Genomic DNA, 16,331 nt, shown 5'->3' on the forward strand with positions numbered 1-16,331 from the left:
GAGAAAGTAGTCGTGTAGGAAACTTGCATGGAACTTTGTGTGTGTGTGGGATTTGGAAAATTCCCACCCAGCTGTGAAGCTCACCTTGGGCCTGTCACTTCCTTTCAGCCTAATCTACCTCACAGGGGTTCTTGTGGGGATTAATTGAGGAGGGGGCCACCTTGAGCTCCTTGGAGAGGAAGAAGGGAATAGCAATCAATGCAATAAAAAAAAATACCCCCCCTGCTAATTTGAAAGCCATACAGCCCAGCATTCCGCAGTCTACTTCTTTATAATATGTCAAAGGCTTCTCAATCTGACACTTTTGACAGAAACTGTGGGCAACCTTTGTCAGAGAGTCTTCAGCAAAGCCTTTGCAAGCCAGAAGAGGAGTCCCGCAGTACTATTATTTCACTTTATTTTGGGGTAGGTTTAGAGATGTGGAGCAAATTGAGTTCATGGGGGGTCATTGTCACTTCCTGTGGCTGCCCTAGAAATCCCCAACACCTTCTCTGCCAGTTTCCTACACAGCTTCTGTTTCCCTTTTATCGAGTGCTTGTCATTCTGTTATCTGCCTCCAGGTTGTTCTTTACCACTTTAACCTCTTGTGTGGTGGGGCGGAAAGGGAGCGAGGAGATGGCAAGAGCCCTTTTTTATTTTTCATACCGAAATGTAGGCACAGCAGGATGCCTGGCGATACAAAATGAGGTCTCCTTTGCCTTTGCGTTTCTCTAAGGAAGTGTCTGCTGCTTTGATGATTGGCAGATAGCAGCCTCGAAGGTGGTTACTTGGGGCAAGTAGGTTTCAGTTAGTGCTGTCTGTAGGCCTATAGGGAGTCAGTGTATTGGGAGTCTGCACTGCAAGAGAAGCTTCAGTTAGCTTGGATTTTCTACCAGAGGCCCATTGATGGTATCTGGGAAGGGACCAGCCCTATCATTAGGCACAGTGAGCTTACTGCCTGTGTGTGCCACACTGTCTTCCTTGCACCACCTAAGTTAGTCTGCTCCCCCCAAGTGTAGTGCAGCATGCTGTCCCATTGCCACCTCCCTTGAAGCTGTACCTGAGTGGTAGAGCATCTGCTTTGCATGCAGAAGGTTCTATCCTCAGTGGTAGCTCCAGATAGGGCTGGGGGACACATACTGTCTGAAACCCTAGAGGGCTACTGCCGGACAGTGTAGGCCAGTGTTTCCCAAACTTGGGTCTCCAGCTGTTTTTGGACTCAACTCCCATCATCCCTAGCTAGTAGGACCAGTGGTTAAGGATGATGGGAGTTGTAGTCCAAAAACAGCTGGAGACCCAAGTTTGGGAAACACTGGTGTAGACAATACGAAGCTAGATAGACTGACTTGGTATAAGACAGTTTCTTGTGCTCCTGTGCACAAGTCTGGTCAGCTAAAGTACATGGGATTTGGGGTAGGGCGTGAATTGGTGCCATTTTGTCCTTATCTGCAGATGGGGAAAGTGTATTGGTCCTGAGAATGAATCAGTAGAAGCCTAGCTTTGAACAAGCAGACACTCTGAAATCATGAGGACCTGCACACTTTTTTTTTTTTTTTTTTTGCAGACTGGATCCCCATCAGTGGCTCATTAAATTGGCAATTGGCTCTTCCAACCTCTCTGGATTGCCAACCAGGTTGGAGTTGCACTCATTTTCCTTGCTTGGGGAGCCTGCATGTGCTCGGAAACAGGGAAGGTGCAGAAGACAGACTTGAGTCTGGAGAGAGGAGAGGGAAGGAGTTTTGAAACTGGCTGATGAGAAACTATACCCAGTGCAGCTATATAGGCACCCTATTGCTTTTTGTGCCAGGGGCGGTGGTGTCTGGTGCAGCTTCTTTAGAACTAGTGTCACCTGCTGGGTATCTATGTGCTTCCCAGCTGCTTTCTCTGTACATTTTCTAAGGTGGTCTGGATATAAATGTGTGTGTGTGTGTGTGTGTGTGTGTGTGTGTGCGTGCGCGCGGACATAAATATAAATCAATAGATACATAGATGTGCAGATTGCATTGCAGATTTGTAGTGCAATGCCTTGGACAGTGGTTGGACAGTGTTCTTGAAGCTACAAACATGAGTTTGACCAAACTGCGGGAGGCAGTGGAAGACAGGAGTGACTGGCGTGCTCTGGTCCAGGGGGTCACAAAGAGTCGGACACGACTAAATGACTAAACAACAAAGTGCAATGCCTTCTCTGAAGTCAAGCAAGATCCACCCCCACCCCCATCATCATCAAATCTTCCTATCAAATCTTTGACAAAAGCTCAACATTATTATTACTTTTTAACAGTTGAGAACCCAGTTAGTTGCTGTGCTGTACCCCTCCTTCCCTGAGTCAGGATGGTTTACTAGCACAGCAATGGACTGCAGGTGGTACTTGGAAGTGGCAAAAAAGAGGTAGGCGTGTGTGTGTGTGTGTGTGTGTGTGAAATGGGGCAACCCTTTGCCACCTTGCATTATTATATAAACTCTCTTATTTCCCTTGAAAGTGGCTGGACTCCCCCCCCCCAACAGCAACAAATAAGTTATGACACTTGAGCCGCGTTTCTTTCACTGTATGCAGATAACAATTCTAGATAAGGCATGGGCCACAGCAATTGCAGAGTGTGATCCATATTATGTGTCCATTTTTTAAAATAAAGGATATCTGTAGATGTGTATATATTTGCAAGGTACAGAAATATTTACATAGCACAAATTCAACTCTGCAGCTACTCTCTGGAAGCTTGCATACCCCAACTGCCTTTCCTGCGCCATCAATTTCCAAATTCGCTTTGCAATGCAAAGAGGTGGGGAGTGCCTGAGGACAAGTGTTGTGAAAGCTGGTGCCCGGATCACAGATTGCCACAAGCATGAAAATGCATTCATATGAGTTTGGGATATAATGCCTGACACAAGATGTACCGCTCCTGCCACGCTCCAATCCCAGATAAGAACCCAGCAGTAACAGATGGAGGAACAAGGCACTTATCTTGTTAGTTGATGGATTTATCTTCTTTTCTCCCTCCCCATCCACCCCCAACCCCCCTGGCCCTCTCCCTACATATTCCATAACATTTAGTGAGCTTTGCTTCTTAACCAAAGCAACATAAGGAGAGAGCGAGGACTGGTTCATTTCTCTCCTCTCCCTCATCCCACCCACCTCCCTAAATTCAATAAGGGCTGGAGTGACAGAGGAACAGCTTGTGGTGCCGAGGAAATTCCAAAAGAGTCAATAAAATGTTATGCTGCACGGGGGTGTGTCAATCCTTCCCCTCTGCTGAAGAAGACATCCACACCATCACTAGAAGCAGGGGGGTAGGAAACGAGTATCATTTAACTTCCCCCTGTGGGTCAGCATTGACCAAGGGTTTTGAGCTAGTTTGTGGATAACTGTTGGCTTGAGGAACTTCTCAGAAGAGAATGGCTGCTGTCATCCTGAAAGAGCATTGATTGATTGACTGGACTTATATGAAGCTTTTTGAGGCAAAGGCTTCACAAGGCAGCATACATGCACAGCCTTAGTAAGCAGTAGCATTGTCTAAGCATCCCCACAGAATTTGTTCAAAGAAATCAGGATGTGTGCTCACCGACCCTCCAAGCGTCCTTATTTTCCAGGGACAGTCCTGGATTTATAGAAGCTGTCCCAGATTCTGATTTGTTCCTGGAATGTCCCAGTTTTCCTTAGGATGTCCCTATTTTAATTGGAGAATTGTTGAGTGTATGGAAATTTGTTATTGTTTGGTCGTTTAGTCGTGTCCGACTCTTCATGACCCCATGGACCAGAGCACACCAGGCACTCCTGTCTTCCACTGCATCCCACAGTTTGGTCAAACTCATGCTGGTAGTCCCCTTCTGGCGTCCCCTTCTCCTTGTGCCCTCCATCTTTCCCAACATCAGGGTCTTTTCCAGGGAGTCTTCTCTTCTCATGAGGTGGCCAAAGTATCGGAGCCTCAGCTTCTGGATCTGTCCTTCCAGTGAGCACTCAGGGCTGATTTCCTTAAGAATGGATAGGTTCGATCTTCTTGCAGTCCATGGGACTCTCAAGAGCCTCTCAAGAGTGTATGGAATAGGATGTCCCTATTTTTGTGAGAGAAATATTAGAGGCGGCATCTCTATTTTCATGGGATAAATGTTGGAGGGTGTGTGCTCAATCAGCAACAGTGCATCAGGAAGTGCTGCCTTGCCCTGCTGCTGCTCCCACCATCACCTATCGACTCCTACCATCATTGCCTGTTCTGCAGCCACTTGCACCTTGCCACCTCTGCCACTGGTGGAGAAGCAGCACCTCCATCAGCACCAAATTCAGGCAAGATCTCTCCCCCCCCCCACATGGACACAATCTTGCCTACAATTGGTGTTAGTGACAGTGGCACTTCTCTGCCAATTGTGGAGGTGGCAGGCAGGCATGGGACCCCTAGGCATGCCACCTGTGGGGGCTTCTGCTACCTGAGTCAGTGGTCTCACCCTTCCTACTGGCTGTGCCGGCTCTGTGTTCAATGGCTAGCTGGTGTGGAAGTGGCCTAAAACTGAAGCCACTAGTTCATGGAAATGGTTGTTGCTCTGTTAAATGGCATTTGGTGGGTTCCACGCTGCCATCAGCCATTGTTGTAGCCTGAAGGGCTTGCTGCCTGAGGCTGAGTGACAGCGACAGCAGCCTCACGGGGAAGCAGAAGTAAGAGGAGCCAAGCAGATAAAAGTGGGCAATGGGAGTCTGGAGCAGAACTTTGCAGGGATTTGCAGCAGCCTAGTACATCCTTCCCCTCTCACCGCAAGACTACGTTGCATGGTCTGTAGTAGTAGTAGCAGAGGGTTTTATTTTTATTTTTGCAGTTTTGATTTTTGAAGCCAATGCCAGCTTCGAACCCATCAGGTTGAACGTGCTTCTCTCCATAGAGACACAAATGAGGTACCAAATTAAAGCACACAGCATGTAAAGTTGCAGGAAATAATCGCTTTAGGAGTTGGTCCCCTAATCTGATGCAGAAGACAAAAATAAAAATGTGAAGGAAAGCACGTAGGCTGCAGGGTTCAAACTCGACCATGGGTTTTTCCCAGGAGAGAGTTCTGGTTTTGGTTGATTAAAAAGCCTCCCACAGATGCACGTATGCACACCCATGCTGGTTCAGCTGCTGAGATGCAATAGAATACCATTGGGGAAAAATTCTGAACATTTGGAACAGTTCAAGCACCTGTTACTATGCTTGTTAGGGACAGATGGGGGCGTTGGTTGGAATGGGTGTTGGTAGGAAGGGGAGAAGAGAAGTGAGGGGACAACGCCATCAATGGTGATCATTTGGTTGGCTGAGTAGCAAAAATGGAATATGGGGTTGTGTGAGTGTAAGTGAGAATGACTGGGAAATGCTGCTGAATTCGTGTGTGGGCATGTGGCTCATGCCATTATCTAGTTCAGTCACTAGGTGGCACTGGACTTAATTGTAGCTGATTGGCATCAGGAATTTCTTGTTGCTCCTTTCTTTATGAGAAGAGACAAAGAAAGAGAGAGAGAGAGGGCGAGAGAGAGGGAGAGAGAGAGAGAGAGAGAGAGAGAGAGAGAGTGCCAGCCACATGGCACCCTCCAGAAGATGTGGAGTGCAATTTCTGTGAGCCCCAGCCAGCAAGGTAAATAGCTAGAGATGATGTCCACAATATCTGAAGGACACCACATTTTCTGCATAAGAACATAGAAAGAGTCTGCTGGATCAGGCCAATGGCCCATCTAGTCCAGCAATCAGATCTCACCACCAGCTGCCAACCAGGTGCCTGTGGGAGCCCACAACCACAAGAGCATGCTCCCTTCATGTAGTTTCCAGCAACTGGTACTCAGAAGCATTACTGACTCCAACTGTGGAAGCAGAGCAGAGCCATCATGGTCAGAAGCCATCAATAGTCCTCCACACCATAAATTTATCTAATCTACTTCTGCAGCCATATAAGTTGGTGGCCATCACTGCCTTCTGTGGGAATTCCATAGTCTAGCTATGTTCTGTGTGAAAAAGAATTTTATTTTATCTGTTCTGAATCAGTAAAGTTTCCTCCCTGGCTTCCTTGACTGGTGAGCCATACAAGCCACCTGTGTTTAAACCTCCTGTAAAATCTCTTTTAGGTTTAGAGCCAGCATGAGCATTTGGGGCAGGACCACCAGGATATGATGGGGTTGATATAATATGGCAACATAGGAAGCTGCCTTACACTGAGTCAGATGACTGGTCTGTCAAGCTCAGAACCGTATGCACTGACTCTCCAAGGTGTCAGGCAGGGATCATTCCCAGCCCTACCTGGAGACACCAGGGATTGAACTGGTCTCCTCCTTCATGCAAAGCAGATGCTGTACTACTGTGCTCCTGCCCTTCCCCTAATGTGTGCAGTCACAAATATGGGATGTAATGTTGGCTTAGGAGAGTACATCTTGGTGTGTCCTGCCATGTGATGTCCCAAATCTTCCTGATGCAGTGCATGCGGAAGACACTGAGGCATCATCACTCCTGGAAGTTGTAGGTTGCCCATGACTCACTTCCATAAAGCAACATGCTCAGCATGCAAGCCTGGAAGACCTTCATCTTGGTATTGGACGTTAGCATCATATTCTTCCAAACCCTTTAGGAAAGGTGATCTATTGCCATAGCAGCCTTGTCAATATGCATGCGGGGGGGGGGGGAGCTTCCTCCCATGGCTAAGAATCTAATGTAGAAAATAATATGAAATAGCTTGTTATATGGATTATCCTTATTCATTCTGAGGATACGGTTTTTGTATAGTTTTGTATATCATTTTAAATTATTCTTAAATGAAAAAGAAATAGGTCAGTTAGAACTAGGTGTAGGAAAATGTATGCAGTTGTACAATTGCCTACTAAAGTAAAGACCATAACTTGATAGCCTGGAGATTGGGATATGTCTCTTTATTTTCTGTTCTTCTCTGGAAAAGAGCGAAGCGATGATCAGGGTCCCTCCTTTTTCATGTAAAAGTGTAACTTAACTCTGTGGCTTCAAACAAGATCTACCTGTTTATTGGCTATTTCTAAGGCAACCATTGCTAAGGTGACAACTAATTACTATGCTTTTGGTGACAATTAAGGCTGAAATAAATCTGTGCTGCTTAATCTGCTAAAGTCTCAAAAGGTTATTTCTATGTTCTTGAGCCTTCTGGTTTCATTTTAACCTCAAATGTGCCTTTGTTACATTTCAGAGTGAATCTGCACAGAGTAGCAGTTTGTCATCCTTTAAAACCTGGGGCCGGCTCTACAGTTAGGCAAAATGAGACAGGTACCATCAACAGAAAATGCTAAAGTGCAGGGGGTGGCTGTGCAGCGCACACAAACCTGTGCATGCTGCACAGCCTGCCTTATGTCCCTTAAACCTGCCTGATGCTCTCGTATATGGTTGGGGATGATGTCCAGGCACTAGTGTTGAAATATGATTCAGCTGTCAATCTGGACAGCTTCTCTACATGAAACAGGAAGGGCACCAACTTATCTTTTGCCTTAGGCAGCAAAGTGTCTTGGACCATGCTTGACCAGTGCTACCAAACGTTATTCAACTTGCTTATTTTAACAACATGAGACTATAGGAAGACCTCTGCTGGATCAGGACCAAGGTGCATCCAATCCAGCACTCTGTTCTCACAGTGGCCAACAGGTAGGATGTGAACAGCATTCTCCCAACCTGCAATTCCTTGCAAATGGTATTCTTCTGCACTTAACCAGTGGGATTCATAGTATCAGCTGCAAACACCCCACACAAGTGATGCTTGAATCTGAAAATGTAACTGAACCCATAACAGCTGGCTCAAGTGCCAGTCATGTAGTTTTGTTTTGTTTTTTAATATATTCTTCCTTACACCATGTTGGATATTGGGTGGGTAAGAAACTCCCCCATTTTTTGTTATCTTTCCCCCATGCTATTTCACTCCACTGTTGTTGTTTTTTTAAATGATTTTCAAGTACAACCAAGAAAATCATAACAACAATATTTCTAAACAGTGTGGACAATGTTCTGGAATACAAGTTGTTTTACTGTAAAGTTGCATTTCCTTAAAAAAAAAAAGTGGGACTAAAAACCTTTGGAAGGATGGTTGGCAGTTTTGATGAACTAAAAAAAAAATTAATTGATTTCGTTCAGTATAATTACAGGAAAATAAACAAGAGTGGAGATAATAGAATAATTCTCATAAAAGAGCAGGCAGAAGCAATCCATAAAGACAAATGCAGCCTGTACAAGACCAGACCCAATCAAATAATGGCAAATGCTTTATTAAATTTGTTGACCAATCATCATATTTCATCTTTTAAAATCATGCAAATTTTTCTGAGTCTTGTCATAACTCCAATGAGGAAATTCTCCCTTCTTATCATCTTCAACTTCTCTGTTCTCTCGACCTGTAATGACAGAATTTAATTGAAAATAACTCTGGATTCTACCAGTACTGTGTGATATAAAATATTGTGGCACAGGAGAAATTTAATATGATTTCCATTTGTTTATTCAAATGTAGATCTGTCAAATACCATAATAAAATAACAGGATTAAGAGAGAGTGGGAGAAGGATAGTGCAGCAAATCATTATAGCAGTAAAAAGTAGAGCTCAAAGCTTTAATAAGTGGATTAATCCGTTAAGGCCAAAGTCCTATATGAATTTACCTTGGAAGAAGCCCCATTTTGGACACAGTGGGGCTTAACATTCGGAGGTAGAAAGCTTAGAGCACTCAGCTGTGCATAAAGTTTAGCTCATTGGTAAAAATGAGAGCCTCCAGAAGTTTTGGGACTCCAGCTGCCATCAGCCTCAGCTAGCATGGCCAGTGGTCAGGCATTGTGGGAATGGCAATCCAAGTACATGTGGAGGGCCACAAACTCCTGGGTTAGGGTATAATTAGCTGTAAAACATGGGCAGAGATTTGCCATGGCATCTCCTATTGGTTGTCAAGGAGTTAAATGCAGCTACTGCTCCACCCTTTCTCTTTCTCTTTTGCAGGCTCAGGTAGGCGGCAAAACCAGCAGCTTCCAAAAGACAGCCATATGTGGCTTGCAGAATGCCCTATTGTTTTGGTCACACAGGTTGTGGTGGCAGAACTGTTGTCCTCCATGGTGTACCCAGTCACTTCCACATCCCAATGATTTATTCAAGTTCTGCCAGGTTTTATGGTGTTTCAGAAATTTTTTTTGATCAGAAACAAGAGCAGGGTAAAAGAAATGACTGTGTACATCAGGGTGGGGAGCCCAACAGGCCTCCCCATGGGATTGTGAAGCTGCTTTGGCCGAACCATGCCCATCTGCCTCAAACCTGACTTCACAAAGAGAAGGTTGCTAGCCCCAATGATCACCATGGCATCAGGTGATTGACAGGTGGATGGTCCCATCCACCTGTCATCCTTTGCCCATGGCTGGTGAGGGAGACGAGGAGCTTGCCTTCTCTAGATCCAGTTCCACACCCCTGGCAATGCACACTTTGAGCAAAGATAATTATTACGGTTCCTTCCCCAGCTATTGTCTGTCCCCCAGTCAAGTGTGCTTCTGTGCAAATGGATGTTTTTAAAAAGCTTTCCCCATCCCCTTCTTGGGCCCTCCTGAAAAGAGACGCCATTCATATTCTCTCTGTCTGCATGGCCCCGGTGGACTTAACCCAACTCTGCAGAGGCTTCAAAATCCCAGCTCTGATTTCAATTAAGAGTCCGCTTTCTCTTCCAGGCTGGGCTGGGGCTTTGGAATCCATTCCTAATCCTCACATTAGCCCTGATTCATCTGTTTCACCAGCATTATCATCGCTGTCCCTTGGGAACGGGGGAGGAAAGAGAGAGGATCGTATGGGAGGATAAATACCATTTGTTTGTGTTGCTTTCTGTTCTGCGTCCTGATTGCATCCTCTTTTTTTATCCTTTTTCTTTTCGACACAACAATTATTATTAATTTCTCTGTGTTTGTGCCTGGGTTTATGCCAACAGAAAAGAACGCTAACAGATAGTGTCAAACTTTATAATTGGGTGGGAGAAGGTAGGGATGGGAGGAGGGGAGATGCTCTATTTTTAGATTTTAATGCTTTGCCTGGAGAAGACAAGGTGTTTCTTGGCAGATGTCTGTATCAGATTTGCGCCATGTGTTGGATGAGAAGCAGTGAGTATCCATAATTTCTTGCAAATAGCACACATTTCCAGCTGGGGATAAGTGTCCCGATAAGGCAGCCAGCTTGTGGATGTTGTCGCTGACTCCATGGTCAAATTGAATGGATCATCTGCACAATGGACAATGAGGAGCACACCATAGTTCAGTGGTGGGGCCTCAGCTCTGCATGCAGAAGGGCCCAGTTTCAATCTTCAACGTCTCCATGTCAGTCGGGAATTGCTGCCTCTTGGTATGGGCAATACGGAGCAAGGCTATTTTTCTAGAAAAAAGGAGGTGCTGGAACTCACCATAAACACTGTCCTTGTTCTCTTATGATGGCAATGGTGCCCACCTAAAAGTAACTCAATTTTGGTGAGCTAAAAAAAAAAGTCCTAATACTCAGCGGTGGAGGAAGGCACTTGGGCAGCTGGGGCGGCATGCCCGGGGTGGGGCGAGCCGGGGGTGGGGCGCACCACAGGGCCTCCAGGGTCTGCCTACCTCCTCCCACTCAGCCACCCTACAGCTGGGGGGGGGGAGGCAGTGGGCAGACCGTCTCCCAGGAGAGACGCGTGGCTCAGGCGTGCTGCAAGCCCCGTGGTGAGTGCCGCCCGACATTTTGTCACCCCCTTAGTGGTGACACCCAGGGTGGCCTGCACCTACTGCATCCCCCTTCCTCCACCCCTGCTAATACTGAGCTAGGTTGACCAAGTATTTGACTCGCTAGGTTCCTGGGCAGTGCAGAGTCAAGTCAATAGTGCATGTGTTATGCTAGTACTATGGCTAATGAAGGGTTTCATTCTGAGTGGGTGCCAGCAATTATAAGTAGAAGTGTAGAAGGTCACTCCCTTTTTTAAAGACTCGTACATATCGGCCCAGTCTATGAGCCTCCTAAACTTCTTGGCTGCTGGCAGCTGGTACTGGAACTGCTTTCGTCATTGAAAGGTATGGAAAGCCTTGGAGGATTCTCTCTGCTTCCTTGGTGTCTGCAATGCATGTATGTCATATTACAAGTGCCAGGAGCCTAGGGCATGTAGTTTTCCCTGACATCTGACATTAGCAGTATTACAGGCACCAGAGAAAAAGAGAGTTATCTTCCTGACACTGAGAAAGGAAGCAGGAGCTCTGAGCCGCTATTTGCAGGGGTGGATATAATGTACAATTGTACACGATGTATACGATGCTTTGGATCCACTCTGCAGAAGAAGAAGAAGAAGAAGAAGAAGAAGAAGAAGAAGAAGAAGAAGAAGCAGCAGCAGCAGCTTGCCTGCTTTTGTGGTCCAAAAAATGCAGCATCAGCAGGATAAATGCTCCAAATAGGTGGAAGGTGGAAAAATGCATAATGATAAGGGGACAGGTTTTGCACCATCCTAATGGTCTCCTCTAAATCTAAGTGGAGACCATTTAGAGAAGTATGAACAGAGGTAGATGGGTGTTTGTGCATGTGTGTATATGTGTAAGAGCAAGAATGTTTCTCTCTTTGGGGTCCTGCACTTGCAGGGGTGTAGTGTGAAGGGGAAAGAGAGACTGTAGCCCTGGGTGCACAATTTTGAGGGGGTGCGAATCAGGGATCCCTGTCCTGTCCTGCCTACCACTGGGGGTCTCTGAGCCCCAGAGCCCTACCTGGCCTTGCCACTGCAACCATGGCCGCCTTGCTGAATAGCCACCCAGGTAGCGTTGGGGGCATTGGGGGCCTTATCAGTGGAGGCACAAAAAGTGGAATATGATCTTTGGAAGGGTCTTCGAGACCAAGAATTATCCCATGTTTAAGTGGACACCCAGGACTCCCTTTTTTTGTAGGCCTTTGACTCCCAACAAGGGCAGTTTTTGAAATGTTTGTAATCAGGCTGCCCTGAACCTTCTTATTGCTCTCTCTTGGCTAGCCTGGAGTTTATAACCTTTTGTGGTTGTCATTGCTTTACACTTTCTGTCAGACTGCTAAGCTTTAAATAATTTGAAATTCTTTGAAAAGGAGACTAAAAGTAATCTGTAGGATGAAGATAGTCTCAGTGTTAAAGGGCTACAAGAACCCGGGAATCTTCTTCTTTTCATGTTCTGGAATTATTCTTAGCAGCTTTGAAATTGTGGCACAGAAGACAAAGATCTATTAAAGAAGGTGCACTAACTAATGCATGAATCTTGAGGAGCTCTGGTCCACGCAGCATGCAGGCAGTGTTGCAGCGCAGGAGAAGCAAACGGAACTGTTGCAGCCTGTCTCCCACATGCCAGTCCAGAGTATCTCTCTATTTGCTTTGTGTTCCTGTAAGCAGCAGATAAGTAATAAATAAGTAAAAGGAACCCGCACAGGTTCCTTTTAATTTTGGCTGGGTTTATTCAGGCTGCCTCCGCGCATTTCCACCAGCCCCTTCACCCTGGGGTCTCCGGCTGAAGGTGAAAGCAATCTCTTTCTCTGTTTGAGGCTTGGGGCTACGTTCATATTGATTTATTCAAGGAGAAGGCACAGACGCTGCGAAGAGAGAAGGGAGCAGAAATACTCTTTGCCGCCGCGTGCAGATTGAGCATTTGTGTACGCGGAATGCCAAGTGGGGACTCTCTTAATCGGCTAAGGGCTTCTCTGAGGCTGGCGGTGCCTTCCTCTGTTGCACTGACGGGAAAGGGGGGGAAGGACGTCCCAAGGCGTGACACGCAAAGGGTCGACTCAGAGAAGACGAAGAAAGAAAACGAAACTCCGAATCAATTAGCAGCTATGGATTATGGGAATCTGATTCTCGCTGCCTGCCCCTGTCCTTCTTCCTTTCATTCCTCTCCCTTTTTCTTCCAGCCGCCTCCAGCCCCAGGCAATGAAGAAGAAAGGATCTGAGTGTGCTTTCTTTCCTGCCAGGAGGTGAGGACCTGGTTCGCCAAAGCCAGCCAGAGTTACTCTGTGCCTGGAGGCAGTGTGAGGAGGGCCTCGGGGGCTGTTCTGCCATCAGGCTCAGTGGCAAACTTTCCTTTATTGCACCTGACATCCACTGAAGGTTGTGTGAGACTTGTAGAATATGAATGAACTGGAGGGGAGTTCCTCAGGGGGGCTCCAGGAGGTGTTTTTCTCCCCACCCCACCCCACCCCGCTCCCCACTTTCCGCTCTTCCTTTTGACGCTAATGAAATCTCGCTGTTGTCAGGCTGCTGGCAGGCTCTGCCATCCATGTTAATATCCTTGCAGTCTGACTGTGTGCTTGGGAAGGGAGGCGAAGGAATGTGGCAGAGGTGACTCCCTGCTCAAACACGACTGTTCTAGGTTTAAGTGAATTGAAGGCCAGAAGGTGATGTAGGAATGATGAACTAGAGGATCTCGTTTTGCCAGAGCAGGGCTTTCTAAACCATCTTGTCATGAGAGAGAGAGAGACATAAAGAGAGAGGAATGGGGGTAAATGCTTTTAAACTAACACATTTGTTGAGGGAGCTCTGCAGATCTGCCATCTTGCTTGCAGAATATAAGCAGGGGCATCTTCCAACATTTCTCCAATGAAAATAGGGATGTCCTACTCCATAATAATGATATTAATAATTTTATTATTGATGGCTCACCCCTCTGACTGGGTTGCCACAGCCATTCTGGGTGACTTCCAATATATATAGAAACAAGTTCTCAAACAGGAACACTTCTGGGTTTGTGGCGTTCAGGAGCCAAAACGTTTGAGTCACAAGGCATTCGAGAACCAAGGTACGACTGTACAAGAATGCCATCAGATGTCTTCTAAATGTTGCATATTTACTTATTTCCTTGGCTCAGAGGTTGCATAACTCCATACCCTCCAACATTTCTCTGATGAAAATAGGTATAGCCTGAGGAAAAGCAGGACATTCTGGGATCAAATCAGAAACAGCAGGTGGCTGTTGTAAATCTGGGACTTTCCCTGGAAAATAGGGATACTTGGAGGCTCTGATCTTCTAGGATGGACATTCCTTTATTGTAGGATGCTGGCCACAGTGACTAGGCCTATTTGCGCCTTCTGAGCTCAGAATTCCTCACCCCCTCAAGATTATGCCCAACACTGGCCACATTCACACCATACCTTTAAAACCATGATACCCTTTTAAGCCGGTGTGGCTTCCCCCCAAGAATCTTGAGAGCTGTGGTTTGTGAAGGGTGCTGTGAGTTCTTAGGAGACCCTCTTTTCCCGTCCCAGAGCTATAGCTCCTGGAGTGGTTTGGCAGTTCTCTCTTCCCAGGGAACTCAGGGAATTTTAGCTCTGGGAGGGAAATAGGCATCTCCTGACAACTCTCAGCACCTTTAATGAACTCCCAAAATTTTTGTATTTTTAATATACATTTTTATTAGTTTTTACATATATTTTCCAAACAGAACATATCATCTCATCTTATACAACATTTTGGCTATTTTAGCCTGAGACTTCCATCAGCCACATCTAATGAATTTCAAACCTCATCTCTTAATCTTACATTTGTTATCCTAACTACAGTGGTACCTCGGGTTACATACGCTTCAGGTTACAGACTCTGCTAACCCAGAAATAGTACCTCGGGTTAAGAACTTTGCTTCAGGATGAGAACAGAAATCGTGCTCCGGCAGAGCGGCGGCAGCAGGAGGCCCCATTAGCTAAAGTGGTGCTTCAGGTTAAGAACAGTTTCAGGTTAATAACGCACCTCCAGAACGAATTAAGTACTTAACCCGAGGTACCACTGTATTACTTTTTTATAATCCATAACTTAAAATTCATTCTCATAAATCTTTTCTGCAATATTTCATATAGTTCTCCTTACAAAACTTCTTGTAGTCCTTCAACAGCTCCCCAAATTCTTTGGGGGAGCCATGACTGTTTAAAGTGCCATCGCTGTGCTTTAAAAGTATGGTGTGAATGTAGACACTTTGTCCTGGTTGCACATTATAGTGGTATGTTAATAGCCACAGGCAAAGCTCTTTCTCATTGTATTATCCCCAGGAAGCTTCCAAGGAACTCTAGCATTGCCTGAAATGGAGGGCTGGGGGAAGAGAGCGATTAGCAACTCATACAGTCACCATCCTTGCTGGTTTATATTATCTTTTCTCCCTGTGGAGTAACAACTAATTTCATCAATTCATAGAATTCAATTAATATACCTACTGAGATGATATGGGAATTGCCTTCCTGTGTTATGAAAAGTCAGGTCTAGTCAGATAGGTCAGGTCCAAGTAGGGTTGGATGAGAAAATAAATTCAGTTAGCATTTAAAGGCAAGCCCATCTAATTTGCACTTTGTGAAACAATACATGAACTGAAACGCAGCAATCCTTTGAAAGTCAAACATCTGAATTTTGCAATGCAGCTCTCCAGCCATGTCTTGTAGGCAAAAATGCATATATAGTAGGGCAAAGTGTGCATATATTGGTGAAAATAACACACAAAAGTTCATTATAGGAGGGCAAATTGTTTTGCAAAAAGACAAAGCTGCATAGAAAATTATGTATAATGGGGTAAATTTGCACTCAAATGATGAGTTTTCACGATGACTTTTTTATTTCTTTTAATACAGACTGATGTACAAATGTGAGGAACTGCACTTAAGATTGAAAAAAAATAATAATAATACAAAACTGAGAGAAACAAAAATTGACAGATACAGTCAAACCACCGTTCCCGGACGCCTCCGTTATCATACGTTTCGGCTCCCGAACGCCAAAAACCTGGAAGTAAATGCTCCGGTTTTTGAACATTTTTTCGGAACCTGAACATCTGTCATGGCTTTTGCTTGTGTGCAAGAAGCTCTTTCAACCAATCAGAAGCCGCACCTCCATTGCTGAACGTTTCAGAAGTCGAACAGTCTTCCGGAACAGATTGCTTTCAACAACCAAGGTTTGACTGTATACCCATCTCTAGGTCCAAGCCAGTTGGGTTGAGGTTAACACAGTTAAAGAAAGTCAGTCATATGGCTTGGTTTCCATACCCTTTCCCACTATGCAGTCTTTTGAAGCAGGCACAATTGCATGGGTTGTTTTAGGGCTAACTCAGCCCTTCTATATCCCACCCTTGTGCTGCTGTGTTCAACCAGTTGGTTCAAAGTTTATCTCAATCCATGTTGGATTTAAGTATCTTTGAGAAAATGCCCTTTTCTTTGTCACGTATTATTAGGTTTGTCTCTGCCCTTGTACCTTTTTGAGGCTGCTGCTGTTTTTATCTCTTCTCTTGCTCCCTCTGCAGAAGGAGGTGGAAGTTCAAACAGAAAGGATAATAAATAAACCAAAGAAACAAAATGGAATTCAAGGCACATTGCCTTTTGGGATTCAGAGTGTGTCAAGCTGAGAGGTGCTTGAGAATGGAGAGGAGAGCAGGAAACAATTGTGCCCTGGA

The 16,331-nt window shown here is 45.5% G+C and overlaps 1 protein-coding gene and 1 long non-coding RNA gene across 10 annotated transcripts in view; one reads left to right on the forward strand and one right to left on the reverse strand.

Annotated features, from left to right (window-relative positions):
• NTM (neurotrimin) overlaps positions 1 to 16,331 on the forward strand; it is a 799,838-nt gene that overhangs the window by 63,875 nt on the left and 719,632 nt on the right. The window lies entirely within an intron of this gene.
• On the reverse strand, positions 8,180 to 8,952 carry LOC309519678. Its single transcript, XR_014213962.1, has 2 exons — positions 8,898 to 8,952; positions 8,180 to 8,326 (listed from the first exon to the last, which is right to left on the reverse strand). It is a non-coding gene; the product is annotated as an uncharacterized lncRNA (long non-coding RNA).

This window comes from Podarcis vaucheri (assembly GCF_965113315.1).
Source record: "Podarcis vaucheri genome assembly, chromosome: 15".
In the NCBI taxonomy this organism is placed as follows: domain Eukaryota; kingdom Metazoa; phylum Chordata; class Lepidosauria; order Squamata; family Lacertidae; genus Podarcis; species Podarcis vaucheri.